The following is a 17651-nucleotide window of genomic DNA, read 5'->3' as shown; positions in this document are numbered from 1 at the left end:
GCACCCCATTTCTAGGCAGCTGCTAATCGCACCCCCGGACTGGATAAGGGGCCTTCATCATCCCCATTCAAATATCAGTTTTGGCGGGAACTCAAGTGGCAGAATTAGGGCTTGATTTCTTGGCGTGCTAGAAGTAGACTAAATGGCTGAAACTTCATGGTTCGACTTGATTGATCTTAACAGGCATGGTACGATCAATGTTTTGGGTTAGAATTGGATGGAGCGTCAGATGGAATAATCCAGAGAGTTGCGTGTTTTATTAACCCGATATTGGTGTTTTTGGTTTTGGACGAATTCTAGTGAGATTAAAACGCTACAATAAGTTGGATTGGGCCTGTTGCAGCTAAACAAGACAGCTAATTGCATCAAATTCGAAGAAATCGGGTTGGAGAATCATATTTGAGAAAAACAGGGAGGATATATCTTCTAGGGTTTATTTCCGGGAAGTGTGTGCTGTAATTGGAGGTTTGCGTGTGGAAACTGGGGTTTCGGTGACTTTTGGAAGGTGTTTGTAGCATGACAGCTAAGGAATAATGCGTGGGTTGATAAATCAGGGAAGAAAATCCGTGACCGGAAGTGAAGAATACTATCGAGTAATGAAAGAATATATGGAGTTATGACGCTTGATTTCGGTGCATGAAGGAGTATATAAGGTTGTGGTGGAGTAATAGAGAGAGGATGGAGAGTTGGGGAAGAGAATACAGAGCTACAGAGAAGAGATTGGACGAGTTACAGAGAATATTTTTCTGCTGTTGTAGAACACGAAGAACAGACTGCCAAAGACAGTCGTTTTTCTACAGTGATAACGACTCACATGCGAGGGTCGTACATCAGAGGCAGACTTATTTGCTACAGCGTTTGCGACACAGGGACGTGGGTCTTAGAGAAACAGTAACACATATAACTGTTACAAAGGCCCTGTTTTATACCTTTTCTCCTTGTAAACACCTTTTTGAGCAATGAAAAATTCCTTTGAGTGTGTTTTCACCATGCAAAGCTAGACCCCCTCACTGGGAAAACGGAGGAAGAAACTTTTCATGATTGTGGTAAATGAGTTAATTCTTTTATTGACTTTTTGCATATATTTAATTGTTTTATGATTTCTACTAATTATTTGTTATTTTGTTAGATGTCGCATGCTTAGTTCTAAATACTTCAGATGCATCATGCTTTTAACTTACAAATAATATTTTATGAAATCTATTTTTGGCAAAGAACTAGAGTCACAACTTCTTTTGTTTGAGCTATATTGTCTAGAGTTAATGACTGAACCATAAAAATATGAAAAGTAGTGGAATCCCGCGTCTCAGCGTCTCTTCATCTTGTGACAAATTGTGTATATATATTTTTCCTTATTTTATGTATTAAGTCTTAAAACAAATTCTCAACAAATCTGAGTGAACGAATCATCTTACTACAACTCAATTGAAAAATACCATCAGGATGATAAGGAGAAATTTGACAAGCGACTGAAGAAAATCGAACTTTCTCAAAGCTCTGAAAAAATACAGGTATCTAAACTCTTTTGTGATATTCGTTCATGTCAGGATGAGATTAAGGCTTTAAAAGCAGAAAATCAGAAATTGAGAGAGAATCTCAACTGTTTTAAAGATGCATCGCATAGGATGAATGATTCATTAGACAAGAAGGTAAGAATAAAGAAATCTGAGGAATTCAATTCCAGAAAACGTAATCGTTCTGGTGTTTGTTTTCTGTGCAAACAAGGTGGTCATTTTCAAATGGAATGTCCAAATACTAAACAGAGAGAGAGAGACTGTATAAAACTAGAAAATCAAGATCTAGTTCTAGATCAAAAACCTCTTCGAAAAGGGACAATAAGTTTTCCAAGCATCATGATCCCACAAAGAGATTAAGTAGTGAATATCGGTACTCAAACACCTTGTTGAAGTCTCCTAAGGAATAATTTTCAACAATCAAATTTGGATAATCTAACCGATTATCATGAATCCTTACGGGATACCTGTAATAATATACAGTAAGGATATAGATGTAAATATTTAGTTTTTAATATTTCCAAATAAGATATTTTTATTTTTCGGTTATGAAAAATATTCTCAAAGATATTTGAAAGAAAAGACTAAAGGTTATAAGAGGTAAGATATCTTGCTTCATTTTCACAGAGCTCTGACAAACATGTCAACCTCTAGTTGTAGTTCTCGAAAAACCGAAAAGGTTTGGACCATTTTGTTTCCAAACAAGAAACTTCGTCTTGAGTCTTCTGATGGGGATTCTGATTTATCTCCAGAGCTTCAACATGACGTTCCTAATGAAGAGATCTCTTCTCTCAATGATAATCTTCTCAGAAATCTCTCACTGAAATTGGATCTAATTTTATGTGAAGTTAGGAACATGGAAAAATACTTGAGAAAGGAGGTTAAAGAAGTCAATGACAACGTTATGAGTCTTGAATCCAGACTTGTGATTATTGAATATGATTGGAGCCTGGTAAAATCTATTGATCCGCTTTCGGCTTTGGAAGGAAACTCTAAAAATTCAACCTCAGAGTTTCACAAATGAGAAGGAAGTTTAATAGACATCAATTTGTGATTTCTTTCATTGATTGTATTAGTCTATTATGAATAAAACTATTATGAATAAAATTATTTGTTTTGAGTAATTTTTCTTGTGATAGTTTTTGGTTTACATAGCTTGTACTTTATTGCTTTTATCTTATTGCTATGTATGATTATGAGATGTATGTTTTCAGTTTTATTACCCTAATGTTAGATCTCATATGTGTGAACCCTCATGGTTTGGGTGACTTTTTGATTTAGCGGGATTAAGTTCTATCCTTATATAGGTAGACTTTATCAAAGGATTATGAGGGGTTCTGATAGAAACAATATGTGAAAAAGTCACAATATGTTGAATCGGTTTTGGTTTAGCATAAAAGCATATGTGTTTCGACGGTTTTCAACTTTTGCTTGCAATAGTTAAAACCAGTTTTCAACCTTTCTCTGGTAATGGTTGAGGTATGTTGTTATTCTTTTGTTTACGCATAAGGATGACAACGTGGGGATATTTCGCAATCAATTCTCCCTGGACGAAGATGCAATCATATTGGAGGAGTGGATGCGAAATCTGAAGTAACAATCTTGTTAGTTAATTGTTTTCCTGTTTAAGAAAAGCTTGAGTTTATATTATATATTTATTGCTTTTGCTTAACGAAATTTAGGTGCAGTTGATTTTTATTCCATGATGTGTGTGGATGTGTGTTTCAATTGATTCCTGTTAAGAAAAACTATTGTTATCTTACTTTATTATGTAGTATCAATCGTTTAGGCTTACAAAATTGTGGTACAATTGATGTGTGTGATGATTCAATTGGTTCCAGTTAAGAAAAACTATTGTCATCTTGCTTTTGTATGGTTTCAATGGTTTAGGATTACAAAATTGCGGTACAATTGATATGTGTGTGACTCAATTGGTTCCGGGTAAGAAAAACCTTCGGTATTTTGCTTTGGTATTGTATCAATGGTTTAGGCTTACAAAAATAAGGTGCAATTGGGTGATTATAACGTTTTACGTTGATTCAATTGCTTCCGGTTGAGGTGAATAATTTTGCAAGTTGATTTATATTGGTTTTTATGAATTATTTATGGCTTAAAGAAATAATATGTGTATGGGATGAGCTGTTTAGTCCAATTCAATTCCGGATAAGAAACTAAGTTAATTCTGATCTTAGTTTGTCTTATCAAAGTGAGGTTTCGGTTATTCAAGTCTAATCGAATGCCTAAACAAAGAAATACTATTTAACTAACCTAGTATTTCGTTTGTTTGAAATTGAAAGGTCTAAGTTTATGGATAATTAAAACCTGATGAGAAAAATGGAGCTTATACTTTATTTTGGTCTTATCGAATTAAGCGATTGTTTTTGGAACAATCGGTTTAGCAAAGGAACTAATGTGATTAGTCGTTTTGGTTTGCTAAACTAAATGGGAAAAATTGTTTCGGGCAATTGTTTCCTTGGTGACATATCAAAATAAAACTACTTGTAGTTTCAGTTTTGATAGTGGTTATCAGAAAGTGATGTGTGGAACCCTTGTGCCTAACTCTACAGGTTTGCAAGTCTATTTTTGAGATTTGTAAGATTCTTTTCGTGTTGTCCTTTATTTTTTTCGTTTCTTTGTCATTTTTGTGACAAAAAGGGGGAGAAATATATGGAGTAAACAGGTGATACTGGCATTGATATTTATATTGATTGGTATCACTAGGGAAAGGAACATTGGTGCTTGAATGTTATTATCTAACGAAAGAGTGAAAGCATTGAGTAAGGGGGAGTAACATGTCATATTGATTGGTATAACAAAGACGTGCGGATTGAATATCTACTTATCTTCCTTAGGGGGAGTATTGCTTTGTTATTATGATGTCAACAACGACATTTTCAAGGATTGAATGTAAGCAGATTTACTGTGCTGTTGAATTGGGAATCAAGCGGTGTAATGAATTCTTGTAATTTGTTTATCCATATGATGTAAGAGTTTTGTCACTAAAATTGACAAACGGGAGATTGTTAGATCATTGCTCAGTTGATCCCACCAAGCGTTGGTGTGTCAAGTATTTTAGTGAACCAAAACTCATGTTAAGAGTCGCTTGATTATGTACTAGAGTTAAACATCGTATAGGTTAGCTTGAAAGCATTAGGATATGAGACATTACAAGTATTGCGAAGTCTTGAAGATGTGAATAAGCGAGGAGCTACAATAACTATAATCATCCTTCCACTTGAGGTTAGTGATATTTGACTTGAACTGTTTCATTCCCTAACGTATCTTTCAAGTCGTGCATATTGAAAACATAACTGCGAAGCATGTTGAACTCTAGATAGACATAGTTTTAAGGAATACAATATGAGGTTTTTTGCTTAACCATTAAACTTTGTAGATAAGGCATCGCCATAATAATTTGAATGCTATTGTGATTATGTATGGGTATAAGGTGAGGATTTCATCCTAGGGAACAGTGTTTACATGAGTTATAAGGAAGTAAGTTCATAAACTTGTTTTGTGAACCGAAAAGGAAATCGCCAGGAGTTATTGGTTTTGTTATTCATTGCATATCTTATGAACAACCAATATGTGTGATAGAGTAAAACCGCTCACAGCTTGTTGTGTTCTTGGTAAAACTAATTCACAAAGGCCTGACTCTTAAGTAATCACCTTGATATGATCGTATTGTAACTTCCAATGGAAGAGGGGAACCGATCCTTCTAAGGGGTGAAGGGAACCGATCCTAGTAAGGGGTAAAGGGGAACCGATCCTTGTAAGGGGTGAAGGGGAACCGATCCTAGTAAGGGGTGCAGTGCAATAGGGAACCGATCCTTGTATGGAGTGCAACACATTTACAGAAGAAAGGGGAACCGATCCTGTGAAGGGGTGCAACACATATAAGTTAGATACCATATATATGTGGGGAACCGATCCTAGTACCTGGTCAAACATATCTTTGGTAAGCTAGTGTGACTATGCGTAGTACTCACATGGAGGTAGAACCGAAACTTGTTTTGGTAGAACCGCAAACCCATGATTGTGATTGAATGTTGGTTTGATCAATAACATAGTTCTTGAAAGTCAGATGAACCAATTCTAAACTTGTTTGGAAGTGTGGCAAATCGGTTTCAAGGTTGTAAGTGTGAAAGAGAACTTACAAAGTAAAGATGTCGACAAACTTTGAACACGCGCTGAATGTTTATTTCTATAATTGTTCAAAGATATTCCTTAAAAGCTAAATGGAAGAGAATCCCAGAATCGAAACATAAGTAAGTTAAGAATATTTTAATTAAGGTTATTAATTTATCTTGGTATGGAAATTATGGAATTGGTAATGTGCATTTACTAATTATATTTTCCAAGAGATTTCAATTGTTATTTTTGGACAGAGCATTTCCAGGAATTATGAAAACCGAATCTGTGCATTTATGAATATCTTGAGAATATTTTCGGTTTTGTAAATTCCTTGGTGTCCAAACTTCCTTGTCTATAAATACACGAAGTTTGCCTTTCTAGCAAACTAATCCTTCGTAACAATTTGACTTCCTCTTTTGTCATTGTTACTGGTGTAGACGCCTATCGGAGAGGAGAGTAATCTAATTAGGTGAAATCTCTTACGACCACTCTTTTTAAAGTCTTCTTTGGGATTGAGAAGCTCTAGCGCGACCCGTTGGTGGGTAACTAGATAATTGTGGTTTATCTTTGTTTTCGATTGATTTGATTGACTAACGGTGGTTGAAATTTGATTGCTCCTAGTTTGCTTATTCTTGAGAATCTTTTTTTCTGATATAAGATTCACTCAAACTAGTTCAGAGTTTCGACAAGGATCTTTAGACTGTTGTTAGTTCGAAAGACGATTTTGTGATAATCCATTGTTAACAGACTCCGTTTTGTGCGTGATTGATCACAAGAGATTCAAGTGATTGTGTGCAGGTGTTTATTGAATTTATGCATGCACCACGCGAGACACACATGGATGCCGTGTACCGGATTTGATCTCCTTGAATCATTTATTAAGATTGAAGTTTCCATGGAGTCATGAACAAAGAATAAAGGAAGCGTCAAAGCACTACCAGACATACTTAAGAAAGAAAAGGGATTTAAGATGATTTGAAGACAAAGAAGATATTGAAGATCTGACTTAGGTTTTATAATCTTTGGTGTGCGCAATACTTGTTTTGAAAAAGAGGATCCAATTAATAATCGGTTTATCCTTGTGGTAGATTAGATTGATTAATTGAATAGATCGGCATCAACACGATTCCTTAAAATTAAAGGTGTTGTTGGCTTAATGTTAACCGATTACCTTAGGGTGATTGAACATAAGATAGATCTAGACCTGGCGAAGGAGTTTATATTGAGATAAACGGAAGAGCCTTTGTTTGACTCATATCACTTGGTTGAAGAGAGTTGATACCAAACAGATTTCTTGTTCCTTTACTGTTTGGAATACGAACCAAATGGATTGTTCCAAGTACGTGACTTATTTATAAGTTGGAGGTGTGGGAATACAGACGAAACTAGGTATACTATAGAGTTAGGTACTTGGTCTCAACTATACGAAGTAAGTGTATTTTGTGTAGCGGCTTAATCCTGAGAGTATTCAATTCTGGACAAGGTCCCGGGGTTTTTCTGCATTTGCGGTTTCCTCGTTAACAAAATCTTGTTGTGTCATTTACTTTTATTTTCCGCATTATAATTGTTTTATTATAATTACAGTAAATTACACAAACGCTAATATCCTATTTACTTGATAAGCAATCCTATTGTGTTTGGTTAAGTCCGAACCTTTATATCAAGTAAACACACTTTGTTGTCGTATTGTCTCGATCTTGTATCCATAGACGATCACACGAAGTGTGAACCAATTTGTTGTATTGTCTCGATCTCGTATCCATAGACAATCACTTTCGGGGAAAGGACTTATAGGCAGGAAAAGTTTTGGTTTGATGTATATTTGGGTACCCTCGCCTTTTTAGTGTGTTTATCAGATTATCATTGCTTTCTTTCTTTTATAGCCTTTTAGGTTTTTAGACCAAGGTTTTTTCTTGTTTTAATTTCGGGTCCTGCTGTTTAGGGAACTTCAATATTCGACTGAATTTTATATCTTACAAGTGTTTGTTGATCAATGTGGTGTTTTCTGACTAGGTTGGATTCGTTGGAACGTTCATCGAGTTCTTATTAATTATTTTTTATAATCTAATAACACGGACTTTTCATAACAAAGGAAAACTAACCATCTTCATAAACCTCAATTGGCTACGACCTCAAAGTTTACATCAACAACGTCGTCAGGTTCCATAACTCTTACACCGATTCACACACCAGCAACAACAAGATTTTCGAAGACACAAACACAAACCACTACAATGACATAGAAGAAAATAACAACAAAATGTAACAAACCAATGAATATGAAGACCCAAACTGATCCATACCGATTTCATCCAATGCAAAAGATTATTTTTTCTTTCGTGAAGAAATTGCTACTTGATCAAGTTTTCTTTTGTGCTAGTCTTCCGATAGTATAGTGTTCTCGAGTTTCCAAGCTTCTTTAAATGCATTGAGGACTTGTGTCTTGGATTGCTAGCTTCTCGGAGATGATTTGCATAAGTAGCTAGTTGATGTAGTTTCTTCAACAAAGTGCCAAGATATGAATACATTTCAATACGGGTACAAAAAACGTATTTGTGATTAAACCTTATGTGGTTCAGAAGGACATCCAAATTTCTAGAAGATGGCTATGCAGATTTGACTTTGGATTTCGGATTTTGGCTATGCATATTTGGTCTAACAGATTGACCTCATTAATGGTGGGAGTCCACTAAATACCCAAAACTGGTACAACTCCCCCTTGGATGACCACCATGTTAAATCAAATTGCCTCACTAAAACCTTGCCATTAAAAAACCAACGGGAAAAAAATATGGACGAAGGAAAAAATAGCACAGTAACAACATTTTACATAAAAAATTTAACGTCAACAAGATGTTGCCTCGTTAAAACCTTGTCAAGAAAACCCACATGGGACATTACCTGAAACGAAGGAAAATGAGTACAACTTTTGACGATTTATGGATGCTAACTCATCTTTATGAGTATTATAGAAAACAAGCATCAAAATCATAACTATATCCTATATCATAGGAAAAAATTATGCAAGCATAATATTAAACTGTAAATAATAATATTTATGCTGCTAAAACATGGATTTTTGTGTTTTGAAGGACTCCTTTACAAGACCTATATAGTTGATATCATCAACTAATTACTAAACCATTTTTTTTGTACCTGTAGTTACCTAAAATCGTTGAGAGGCTAAAGTTGGATTCTAAGGTTTCTGAAAGTGAGTTACGAGAGTTTGAGCACGAACAGTCTCTGCCTAAACCACGCACGGTGTCTGTTCAAAGGCTGTTTCAGTCATAGGGAAGAGGTTAGGGTTTGTCTTAGGGAGGGTACCAGATGAAGAGAGAGATCCGAGAATTGCTCTAAGAGATTATGAGATAGTTGTGTGTTATCTTAGAGAAATAGAGGACATGTTTATAGTTGAATTCTCTAATCTCAGGTAGGTGAAGATAAGGATTACATGACATGCCGTGATGAGAAATTCTCCCGTCTATTTAGGAATGAATAAAGACAAACTAGGTTGAGTTTATCTCATTATTCCACCGCCTTTAGTCTCACCTATAGTGAGAAATAGGCCGAGTGTTTCTCACACGAGTCGTAGACCGCCTGACCAAAATTCTAATTGATATTCCCCCATTTGTGTGAAGCTGAGTCAGTGTTTGTGATGATGTGTTGTGAGAGAAAAATATCCTCTTTAACCGAGTTGACCACTATAGAGAGATATTCTATGATTTGTGAGAATGACTAGGATGAGTCACGTGAAAAGGCATGAAATGCCTTAGAAAACGTGTGTAGAGTGTGAGAGGAGATGAGGTTGAATTCCCTCTATCTATGACCGGTCACATATGTCTCGTGGAGACCGTATTATCGCTTGCGGGTCCCTTAGTTGAGCATGCGGAGCTCAAGAGAGATTATCCACGTTTTATAGACATGTATAGTTTAGGCTTAATTTACTAGCTGTGAGTGTGTTTGAAAGGCTGAGAAATAGGCTTGAGACCCAGGTGAGGCGTGTGCCTGAGTTTTATGGGTGTATAAAACTCTTCAGACGAGATGGCTCAGTTCGGATGAGGCCACCTGAGGTTTGGCTGACGCGACTGGGTTATTAATCGATTAATCATTTGAAAATAACTTGAAGCTAGTGGTATGTGTAAGATTACCATTGTTCTCTTCCAAGGATGTTTCAATGATTAAATGAGAGTTTTAGAATGAGTATTATGTCTGCATATATATAACGCATAATGTATACTTTGTATGATGACTGTGCAAGTCTAGTTCAGGTCCGGAACTATTGTTCGCGAACTCTTTTTGTGAAATGGTTTACATGTGAAAGGTCCGGAACTCATGTTCGCGTACCCTATTTGCAAACGGCTAGACAAGGCCAAGTCCAGAGTCGGTGTTCGTGTACCTTGTTTGCGAACAGCCGGACAAAAACAAAGTCCATAATTCTTGTTCGCGTACTAAGTTTGCGAATAAAGTGGTTAAGTTATAAAATCGGTAAAGTTTGATTAGCATACTCATGAACTCAGGTTCGTTTGCGAACTACATTCCCTTAACTTTAATGTATTAAGGTATGTGAACTAGTTTTACAATCCGTGGCATTATGTTCATGAATTGGTTCTTGTATAGTTGTACAATTATAAACTAAACCAATTTTTCTTCAAATGGTTCATATACATATTCCTGTAAGATGATGAACATTTGAACAACTCTCTTGAAACACATTTAGATTCATTTTATTATCTATCATGATTGATTGATCATCATATTTGATCTAGATGTTTTAAATGAATATGGCTAAGTTATAAGTGTTAATATGTCCAACTTCGGTTGACTATTACTTAGCCAACAAGTATACACGTTTGGGTATAGTTCATTCATATCTAAATATAAGTATATTTCATTTGTGTATATCAACCTAATACCATCTAACAATGGAGATTGGCTTAGTTTCTAAGAAGACTTAGATTGAATATTAAATCAGGAGTTCATCTAACGGTGAATATCAATTGCTTTGTTACTAAGCTATCTTAGCTTTGATTATAAGGAACCCTGATTTGAAAGGTTATATAAGGGAGAACTCTAGCATATGGGAAACCTAATCCCGACACTTCCTTGTGTCCTAGTTTCAAACTAGAGTCGATTCTCCATTAACCTAGGTTTTCCAAAACCATTATTAGGTTAACGAATTGAAGACTTCATTTGGGATTCGTGAAGCCAAATCCAACTATCTTCTCTGTAGTTGCGTATTTTGATCTTAATTTTTCTATCGTATTGAGTCTTATCTTCTCTAAGATTTACTCGAGATTTATCTCCCATAGGTAAGATATAAAAAGTAATCACAACAGTTCTTCGTCTCAGATCTTATGATTCCGCGATAACTTTTTGTGTTAATCAGTTGGGTTATTATGAGGTGACTGATATTTCTAGGCTACTCTTCAGGAGTATAATTTCGGGGTATTAGTTGAGTTTCTTGTTCTTCTTGACTTATCTTATGACGGAAACAAAACCAAGAATAGACATATATGTAGGATACAAATTTGTTTATAAGACTTCGAATTTGGGTCGTAGCATCTCTTAGTTGTGGGTGAGATCAACTAAGGGAATCAAGTGCGCAGAGTCCTATTGTGATTCAAGAGGCGTAAGGAGCGCGACTGTACCTTACTCGGTGTGAGACTTGGTTAGGGATCAACTACATTCCAATCTGAAGTTAACTTGTAGTAGGCTAGAGTCTGTAGCGTCTTAATACAGTGTGGTGTTCAAAGCTGGACTAGGTCTTGGGGGTTTTATGCATTTGCGATTTCCTCGTTAACAAAATTTGTGGTGTCTATGTTATTTCTTTTCCGCATTATATTTGTTTATGTAATTAAAATATCACAGGTTGTGCGTAGTCCAATCACTGTTGATAAATCCGACCTTGTTTGTTGGATAAAACTTGATTGAGACTTGGGTATTGTTCTTTGGTATCATCCAAGTTATTCTCGTATCAATCAGTCTCATGGATTTCTATCTAGTTGATTTACTAATTGGATTGAGAAATAGATAAAGCTCTTTGGTATACTTCTTGATTTAGACTCACTTTTAAGTTGGTGCTCTCGGAATTATATCGGAGTTTAGTCCATACAGATTGCCGAACGAAATAATGAGTGTGGTTCTTATACCCCTGCGTTTTCATAGAGGAGTAACATCAACTCTAGCAACCGTTAATGTCTGAGGTAGACGTGCAGCTTGCAGACTGCAAATTGCTTTATTCCACAAATTTTACGCAAACCATGAGCTAAATAGATTTCCAACCATTTCTACATATTTAGTACCACATGCGGATTTTCAAATTGTGTATTGAAATGGTTTAATACGTATACAAAGTGCTTGCCAAGTCCAGGTACCCGATGATCATTAACAATTTCAAAGTTCTTAATTACAGGTGTGGCTGACAAAGTTGATTTCGTTGATGATCACCTGCAAGCAAAACAAGACTGGTAGTATGAGAAAATTTATCTCTCTGACTTTCTGCAGCTCACATTCTAGATAGAAAATCTGGGAAAATTTTAAGGTAGAATCACTTGCACCCGACGTGCAACCTAGGGCCAAGGCATGCCACACATGCCATTGGCACATGCCGTGCAACCCTTGCACTTTGGCGTGTCGCGCCTACATAAAAGGCCACGATCCCTCTTAACATGCAAAATCTCGACCGTCGAAGGTCGCCACTGAGCCGACAAGTCTCTCAAGCTCAACTTATCAAACACCAGCGACATGCTACATGTTTTCCACGAAAACACTTGAGACATCAAAAACATATGTTACAAAATGGGGGATGCTATTTAGGGTATTGGTTTGGCGGTCTACAGCGTGCGGCATACACAAATTCCCGTTTCAAGACAGTGTCATAAGAATAAAATGGTTAGTAAATGCAGGAAGTGATGGTGAAACGCTCTTTCATTATGGAACATCAATTCCAACAAATTCCATCAATACCAGGCGTTACCACCTCTTCTCATTTAACTCATCCGTTTCTTTTCTTACGGGGCCAGAGTACGTTTCACTTAGACTTGTATAAATAGGTCTTACATATTTCCACCGAAAACAAGTTTGTGATCAAGGAGAAATACAACACTCAGAAAAGCAACTCTTGCTAGCTTTCTCAAAGCTTTCACTTTCTGATACAAGTCAAGCACTACTCTTCCAGAACTGCTCTGGTCTGAACACTCTCTTCGCTTCCCTCCCTAAACCAGCCATTCTCCTCCTCTTTGTGACCGAAGCAAATCCGGAACGACCATTTATTGGTTTAGGCCAGATTTGTATAGATTGATCTCTCGAATCTAAAGTACTCCCGTGCAGTACATTTGTTTAGGGTTTAAATTTGTTTCTCACTCACTCACCGAAATTACCAAAATCAGCAGAAACGGTTTTTGCCCACAAATAATTGGCGACCACAGTGGGAGATCAATCTCTTAGTTGCAAAGTTGACTTGCGGTTTCCAGCACTGCCTTTCTAGTTCTATTCTTTCAGCATGGTAGAGCTAAGGTCTGGATCCGCGACAAACTCCGAAAACACCAATATGGAAACTGCTCCTGGCGCTGATGGTTCTTCCAACGACACTGCTACATCACTTGCTGACCCTGGCAACACGGAAAGTGCCCCTTCAAGCGTTACACCACCAGTCACCAGAGCCAGAGCCGCTTCCACTCTGAATGCTCCTACGCAATCCGCTAACCCAAGCGGTATGGAAAGTGCTCCTTCAAGCGTTGCACCACCAGTTACCAGAGCTCGCGCTGCCGCTAATGCCCCTAACGCTTCAGCAAGCACGACACCTCCAACTGCCGCCCGACAACGTCTACTCCACCACCAGGATGAGAAGCAAGAGGAGGCAGACCTTATGTCACCATCACCGATCTGATGGAGAGACAAGAAGTTCTTGTTAGAGCCCAGACATACATGGTTTCGACCCTGAAATAGGTGCTTATTTTTCTCAAAGCCCTAACGGAACGGATGCCGCGGGAGTCACGCCAGCCGGGATCGAGGACAGACACTCTCAACAACCCTGAGGCCAGCACCTCAACACTGCGGGAACTTCGCCGACCAGAGTCAAGGACAGACACTCCCAATAGCCCTGGGGCCGGCACCTCAGCATAGCGCACTGACACAGGCGAAGAAATTCGGTGTTGGATCCCCAATGGCAAGAAATCATCCGTCCAATTTTGTCACACGAGAAAATTTGGAGCGGCTTCTCCAAAGCCGAATCAAAAACGACGAGACGGATACACATCAGCACCAACCTCCTTACCCAATCGAGATCCAGAGAATTTCCTCCCAAGAGGGTACTCGTCTCCTCAGTTCGCTTTATATGATGGAACCGGTAATGCACGAGAACATATCTCACGATTCCTGGAGGCCTTGGGCGAACACAAGTACAACCACGTTCTCCGCTTAAGGGAGTTTTCGAAATCGCTTACCAGAAGAGCATACACGTGGTACAATAGTATCACACCAGGCAGCATCAGAAATTAGGATGAAATGGTCACGTCATTCTACAGGAAGTATTTCTTCGTGTCTGAACAAGTCACTCTCTCAGATCTAGGGAGGATGTTCCAACAAAATAACGAATATCCAAATGATTTCGTCATGAGATTCAGGATCCAAGCACTGGAATGCCATGATCCGAATGTGACCGAACAAAAATTGGTGAATTCATGCATCAATGGCATGACTTCCATCTACCGCGCCTTACTGGAGAACCTACGATTCCAGACGTTCTCCGAACTCCATGAAGCTGCCAAACGATCAGCCACAACAGCGCCGGCTTTATTAGAAAGAACCAGACCATCCCGAGGTGAAGATGTGCGCGAAGTCCATAGGAGCGCGCGCCTCCTTAACAAACCGTACAACACCGGCCCCTCCTATGTAAGTGTGGTGGACGAAAGAGGGAAGAGGAAGGCCCCGATGATGGATCAGCACCCTAAACGCACGGCCCCGGCACGACAGGCAGCTCCGCCGCGGAAAGCTGCGACTAAGGCTCCCGGATCTCATCATGAAACAAGAGAGGATGACCTGGACTTCCCGTTTCCAATCGAGGAAGTAATCGAACTCTTAGAAGCATGGGTTCAAGATGATGTCATCAGACTGCAGCCTCTCAGACGCCCACCAATTGAGTCCGAGATGGCAAACCCCAAATACTGCCACTACCACAGGTTCGTCCATCACCCGACCAACGACTGCAACAAGCTGAAGCACATTTTCAAGGAAAAGGTAGAAGCAAGAGAGCTTCGGCTAGGAAACGAGGGAGTACATAGAGACCCGCTTCCCGTAAGGAATTGCGGAATCTCTGGGGACTCCATACAGGACACCGTGCAGTCCATGATGTAACACGTATGCGAAATCCTCTACTTCTCTAGGGTACAACGCCAAGACATTTTCGCGGCCCTCAACTGCATAGTGTCTGGCAAACGGCTTTTTCCTGCTACAGAAGCCGCACCAAAAGCATAAGTCTTCCTCGAGGATGCTACTGAGAAGCACAACTGGGGACTGCTAATCACGGTCCATTTGAAGAGCATCGAGTTCAGCAACACACTAATCGATGCTCAGAACTCAACATTGTTACTTTCAAGACCCTGAAAGCAGCAGGAATATCAAAGCAAGAGACTGTTCATTCTCCATCAGTTATCAGGGACCTTGAGGGAAGAAACCTAAACGCACGCGGCTACGTCAATCTCGAAGCCAGCGTAGGATAATGCTGCAACGCATGGAAGGTTCCACATTGTCAAAGAATTGAGTTACGACATGGTCCTGGGACGCCCGTGGATACTCGACAACAAAACAAAACTAGGAACATCCCCTCTGCCCATGTCAACGCCTGAAAGGGTATCCAACAAACCATCCAACCTGCTGATGTGTCAACAACCTACTGACGGAACTCAATTGCCTGGAGAAAGCCTGTCGGCTGGCTCACGAACTCCGAACTCAAGTAAGTTTGAGTGAACAACCCTCTTTACAATCAGTCATTCCTCATCATAACCCGTCATGGGGACTCGGCGCGATTACCGAGCACGATGCGGTCAAGAGGTGTGAATGGAACGCTGGGCCCTTCAAGCGCTTCGCCAAGGACTTGAAAATTGCCCTCGAAGATAATGAAAGCAGAAACCGAGAAATCGTACAACAACCAAACTCGTTCCAGATCGGAGATATGGTGGTCAGGGCTACCTCATTTCAAGTCGGAAAGATGATAGTGGATATGACGGTTCAAAAGAACCCTCCTGAAGGAAAGGAAGATGAACCACATCTGGCGGCTGACATCCTTTTAGGCGGTTATTGCAATCTCATCAACACGGACAAATTAGAAGGTGTGGTGGTTCACTCATGATGGCTCGAACCCTTCAGTACCTGAAATGTCATACTGCCTCGCTCTCCGATATTTCCTCCAACAATTTCCCTTTTCACCATTATAATTGTATTCCCCCGAGATAAATGCACCACTTGCATTTTTCCAGCAGGGTTCCAGTTTTTCTATTATTAAGCAATCTTATCTTTCCCTCCAATAAAATCTCCGAATCTCAAAAAAAAAAAAAAAACATTACCCGTCCAAACCTAATCAGAAATCAGAATCACACCAAGAAAACCATTTTCAATCAACTGGAAGCTCCAGAAAGAATAACACAGAAAGCAAAGCAATCCTTTCCGGTAGAAGTTTCGGGTTTATAAGTTTTATTCAATACGAAACCACAAGAGTAACTGTAGCGGACCAGAAAATTTTCACTTCCAACGGGTCGGGTTACGACCCGCTTGGCCAGCTCCGACTCTCTGGTACGCCACTCAAGAAACTAGACTTTCAAAATTTCGGACCAATTCGACTAAAGGTTAAGTAAATGTCAGAATTGTCAGAGTAGTTCTGGATACCAGCCACCATCGGCTAGTGCCAATGGTCTTCCGGGTAGCCACCGAGGTGGTGGGGTGCCCCAGTGGGCCTGACAACACACACCGCATCAGACGGGTGAGGAATGGCCAGTGCCAATGTCAGGGTAGTTCTGGTTACCAGCCATCGTTGCCGCAACGATCTTTCGGGTAGCCACCAATAGGTGGGGTGCCCCAGTGGGCCTGACAATCTCACCGTCCCAAATGGTTCATCCAGATATAATGGGGGTGCCAATTACGGCCCAGTATATGGTATGAACTTCCTTGCAGTAACCATTCCTTTCAGATGATATAAGTTACCTCGCACGATAATAACCATTGCCTAACTCACTAGCCAAGGTAGATGATATGAATTACTTTGAATGGTAATAATCATCTCTTGTCTCACAGCTTGTATGATTATCAAATGGTATGAATTATCTCGAAGACGCAACATTCATCTCATTATTTAGGTAGTATGAACAGCCGGTACTACAACTACCTCTTACCAAAACATTTTATAAACTGATATGGTTGCAATCATCTCCGAATAGATGGTATGAACTGTCAAGCAGCAGCCAACACTTTCAGATGATATGAACAATCTTGCAATAGTTGTGTTGAACCGCATAGCAGCTGCCTACGTATCCTCTCCGTTGCTCGAAGGGATCAAGCACGACCGTAGTTCGTCATTTATTTAGATAGTATGAATTGCCCACAATGTCATTTATTTAGATAGTATGATTTGCCCACAGTGGCAACAACTATCTCTTATATGATATGAACTACTTTATGTTAGTAGCAATCATCTCACGCTTGGATAGTATGAACTGCTAGCCGTGGCAGTAACTATCTCCAACCATAGCAGTAATTATTTGTAACCTTAAAATAACATGGATAGTATGAGTTGCATAGCAACAACTATCCCTAGCATATCTTATCACCAGCAACTACCTTAGTAGTTGTCCACTAATGTCAAGGTGTCCCCTCTGTACCTGTACCTGCAATCAACAACAAACTACAATTGTGTTGTATATCCAATCTAAGATTAGCTACCAGATACAGATGCAAATACAATTATTACTGCACAATAACATTAATCCCAAAATGAGGTACAGAAACACAACC

This window comes from Papaver somniferum, chromosome 9 (genome assembly GCF_003573695.1).
Source record: "Papaver somniferum cultivar HN1 chromosome 9, ASM357369v1, whole genome shotgun sequence".
Taxonomy (NCBI): Eukaryota; Viridiplantae; Streptophyta; class Magnoliopsida; order Ranunculales; family Papaveraceae; genus Papaver; species Papaver somniferum.
Note: the sequence above shows the minus strand (reverse complement) of the source record.